Source organism: Sorex fumeus, unplaced genomic scaffold, assembly GCF_029834395.1.
Source record: "Sorex fumeus unplaced genomic scaffold, SorFum_2.1 ptg000095l, whole genome shotgun sequence".
NCBI classification, from domain to species: Eukaryota; Metazoa; Chordata; class Mammalia; order Eulipotyphla; family Soricidae; genus Sorex; species Sorex fumeus.
The window spans coordinates 18,451,797-18,456,644 of NW_026606152.1; the positions used below are offsets into that span (position 1 = coordinate 18,451,797).

A 4,848-nucleotide genomic window follows, 5' to 3' on the forward strand; every position below is an offset into this window, starting at 1 on the left:
GGAGCAAGAAAGACTTCTTTAACAAACGGTGCTGGAAAAACTGGACAGCGACATGCAATAAAATGGGCTCAAACCTCTACCTAACAGCAAGCACAAAAGTCAGATGAAAATGGGTCAAAGACCTCAACATCAGAACAGAATTCATCAGGTACATTGAAGACAAGGTGGGCAAAACCGTCCACGGCATTGAAGCTAAAGGTATCTTCAAAGATAACATGCCACTGGCCAAAAAAGTGAAAACAGAGATGAACAAAGGAGACTATCTTAAATTAAGTAGCTTCTGCACCTCAAAAGAAACAGTGACCAGAATACAAAGACAATCTACAGAATGGGAAAGGATATTCACCCAATGCCTATGTAATAAGGGGTTGATATCAACAATATACAAGGCTCTGGTTGAACTCTACAAGAAGAAATCATGCAACCCCATCAGAAAATGGGATGATGAAATGAACAGTAACTTTCTCAAAGAAGATACCAAATGGCCAAAAGGCACATGAAAAATGCTCTTCATCACTAATCATCAGGGAAATGCAGGTACAACCAACAAAGAGATATCACGTCACACCACTGAAACTGACCCACATCCAAAAGAACAAAAGCTACCGGTGTTGCCGTGGATGTGGGGAAAAAGGGACTCTCCTTCACTGCTGGTGGAAATGCGGACAGGTTCAGCCGTTTTGGAAAACAGTATGAACGGTTCTCCGAATACTAGAAATTGAGCTCCCATTTGACCCAGCAATATCACTCCTGGAAATATAGCCTGGAGAGGCAAAAAAGTACAGCCGAAATGACATATGCACTTGTATGTTCATTGCTGCACTGTTCACAATAGCCAAAATCTGGGGAAAAAAACCCCTAGTGCCCAAGAACAGATGACTTGTTAATGACACTTTGTTTCATCTACACAGTGGAATTCTATGCAGCTGTTAGAAAAGAAGAAGTCATGAAATTTGCATAAAGTGGATCAACATAGAAAGTGAAATGAGTCAGAAAGATATGGACAGACATCGAAAGATTGTACTCATCTGTGGAATATAAAGTAACAGAATAAGAGACTAATACCCAAGAATAGAGTGATAAGGACTAGGAGGTTTGCTCCAGGCCTTGGAAGCCGACATCACATGCTGGGGGGAAAGGCAGCTCAGATAGAGGCCAGAACACCAACTAAAGGGTATTTGGAGGACCCGCTCTGGGCGGGAGATGCATGCCAAAAGTAGGCCATAGAGCCATTCTTTCTGCCCCACCAAGATCACGATTTGACCCCCACAAGAGGCTATCCGGCACGACCACAGCACCAGAGGCACGTGGATCCAATTCGGAACCCAGAGGCTTTTGGCAGAAAAGTGACTAAACTATGCATTAAGCTACGGCACCATTCTCCCTCAGGTGGGAAAGGGTATTTGTCGCTTCTGCCTTTCTCCCCCCTGGCGGCACGATGCCCACCACCTCAGAGATTATTGGACAGCCAGGTATGAGCTAGGGTGACAGGGCAACTACGGCCTCGTGGGATTGGGGGTGAGGGGTAAAACCAGCCCATTCGTCCTGCCAGCCAAGACCATGAGTTGCCCACCACGAGTGGCTCTCTGGCATGCCATGGCCCCAGAGAACAAAAGAGAATGCCCTGCCACAAAGGCATGTTTGGGGGCATGGTGGGAGGAATTCTGGTATCATGCACCAGTTACATCTACATTCGTCCTAGCCCTGAGATTTTAGCAAGTGCCACATTGGAGGTTTTTTCACGGTCAGGGAAATGAGATACTTCATTGTTACTGGGTTTTGGCATATAGAACACACCACGGGTAACTTGCCGGTCTCTGCCATGTAGGCAAGATACGCTCGGTAACCTGCCATGTTCTCCGAGAAAGAGAACTGGACAATATGAGTTGTTATCTTATCAACAAGATCCAGTATCTGGATCTTGGCCATTGATGGGATTACATGGCTCCAGAGGCAGTCCGTGGGTGTAACACTTAGCTACTGGAAGATGGGGGATCTGGATGGAGGAGGCCCATTCATGGTCCAAGCAGTCTTGAATATCTCAGCCCCGTGTCCCGCACACCTGGGTTCCTCTGCCGGTTCCTTCATGCATGAGGCTCCTTCAAGTGTGGTGAGAGTGGTCTTAAGCATAACTATGGCTGGTTGCAGAGATCTTCAGCTGTCAGGTCTCTGCTCGGGGTGGTGAGGGAAACTCAACCCACCCCCTCCAAGGGGCCCCAGTGAGGAAAGCCAGGTGCGGCATCAGGAGACTGCCATTTCAGAGATATTTGGACTTAAATTTTGATCGAAAAGTACACATCATTCAAACAGTTGTATGTGCTTAGTAATAAAATATTACACACATGTTCAATCACCTAAGAAAGCTCATTCTGCTCAGAGAACTAGATTTTTAATTACAGGTCTGTTTTGCCCATGTGGAGTGACTGAGAATCACTATGAGTAGATATAAAACTCACTATACACACAAAGATGCACACAGGTTACTTTGAGTCATCTGTGTTGTTAATGTGTCTGGGCCATTAAATTACATTGAGACCCTTTTTCTGTCCTTTACAGGAGCCTCAGGAGTCTCACCTTCCCTTCAAGTTGAACTTGTAATAAAGTGGAATGAAATCATCAATATGCTTCTCACCTCTTCCTTCAGGAGAAAAATCCTACTTAATTTCAAGGTGGTCAAGGTGCGGACAACGCCATCCACCGTTTTCTGGAGATGTACACGGGACCGAGGTGAGAATAGCAAAAGGCTCCAGTTTAATTTTCTTAATGAAGATTTCAGGGAAGAGCATTAAACAACACTGATTCTCCATCTTCCAAAAGGATTATTTTGCAAAACTGATGCCCTGGGTATGGTAAAAGATATTATAGTAAAAACCATACTTTTCCTTCTGGGACATTAATGTTCTAAATTTATCACTTCAAGCTGCTTTGAAATACCTTCCTAGATTGGGAATCACTGTCTGCCACAGGAGTGAGTAAGGACAACACTCAAAGAAATCAGAAGAGAAAAATAGGGGAAAAAATCAGCTCTTATACTCAGTTTGGCAACACATATACTAAAATTGAAATGATATAGAGATTAGCATGATCCTTACACAGAGATGACAGGCCAACTTGTAAAGTGTTCCATATTTTTGTTGCATTAAGAATTAACAGGGCTACTTTAAGCTAAGACAAGCCCCACAAGTACTCCAAATTTCGACATAAAGATAGCAAAAATCCCCATCAGAATGATCTCTCTCAATGTCAATGGACTAAATGCACCAATTCAGAGGCACAGGATGGCAGGATGAAATAGAAAACTGAACCCAACATTCTGCTGCCTGGAAGAAACACATCTGAATAATCAAAGCAACCATGGGCTCAAAGTCAAAGGCTAGAAAATGATTCTTCAAGAAAAGAACACCTCCAAAAAGCTGCAGTGGCAATACTAGTATCAGACCACATGGACTTCAGGCTAAAGGTTATAAGAGACAGTGAAGGTCATTTCTTAATGATCATGGGATCTGTACATCAGAAAGAACTCACCCTCCTCAATGTATATGCTCCTAATGACAGATCAGCAAAATACGTAAAAATAACTTCTAATAGACTTAAAGAAAAACATTGATAGCAACACAATGCTAGATGGAAATTTCAACAGTACTTTCTCACTTCTCAATAGATCAAACAGACAAAAACTCGGCAAGAAAATATTTTATTTGAGGGAAGTAATAAACAACCATTGGTGTAGAGAAGAAATCAAAGAGGAAATAAAAAGATTCCAGAAAAAATGACAACGAGGAACTACCAGAACTTGTGGGACAGAGCAAAAGCAGTTCTAAGAGGAAAGTTTATAGCTCCGCCAGAATTCAACTGGAAGAAAGAAAGGGCCTACAAAAATAACTTACAGCTCAAGATTTTGGAAAATGACCAAGAAAAGGAGTCCAAACTAGCCAGGAGGAAAGAAATAATAAAACCTGGAGAAGAAATCAATGAGATATAATCCCAAAATACAATTCAGAAGACCAACAAAAGCAAGACATGGTTCTTTGAGAAAATAAATAAGATCAATAAACTACTAGCAAGACTCACAAAGAAGAAAAGAGAAAGAATCCTAATAAACCGAATCAGAAATGCAAAGGGGGACATCATAATAGAAACTACAAAATCCATAGGATCATCAGAGATTATTTTGAGAATATTTAAAGCAGGAAATGAGAGAATCTTGAATAAATTGATAAATTACTGGATTCCAATTACCTCCCAAGGCTGAACCAAGAATATTTTGAAAACTCGAACCCATCACTACAAGGAAATTGAAATGATAATCAAAAGTATCCCCAAAAACAGGAGCCCAGGCCCAAATGGATTCACTAATGAAGTATTTCAAACCTTTCAAGAGGACCTACTGCCAACATTTTTTAAGATTTTCCAGGAAATTGAAGAAACAGAAATACTCCCAAACAATTTCTATGAGACAAAGATCACCCTGATATTCAAATCAGACAGAGAAACCACAAAAAAGAAAATTACAGACCTATTTCTTTGATAAATACAGATGCAAAGATCCTCAAGATTATACCAGCAAAGAGAAATCAGAAACTCAACAAAAGGTCACACTCTATGACCAAGTAGGTTTATCTTGCGGATGCAAGGATGGCTTAACATTCTCAAGTCAATCAACAGAATACACCATCTCAATAAAATAAAGATAAAAATCATATGATAATATCAATAGATGTAGATAAAGCATTTGATGAGATCCAGCACCCATTCATGATGAAAAACTCTCAACAAAATGGGAGTCGAAAGTACTTTCCTCCATCTAGTCAAAGCAAACTACTACAAACCCACACCAAGCATTATTCT

The 4,848-nt window shown here is 41.2% G+C and overlaps 1 pseudogene; it reads left to right on the top strand.

Moving 5' to 3' along the window:
- The first annotated feature begins 3,036 nt into the window (after positions 1-3,036).
- On the top strand, positions 3,037-3,133 carry LOC130040957 (uncharacterized; annotated as a pseudogene).
- Positions 3,134-4,848: the final 1,715 nt, after the last annotated feature.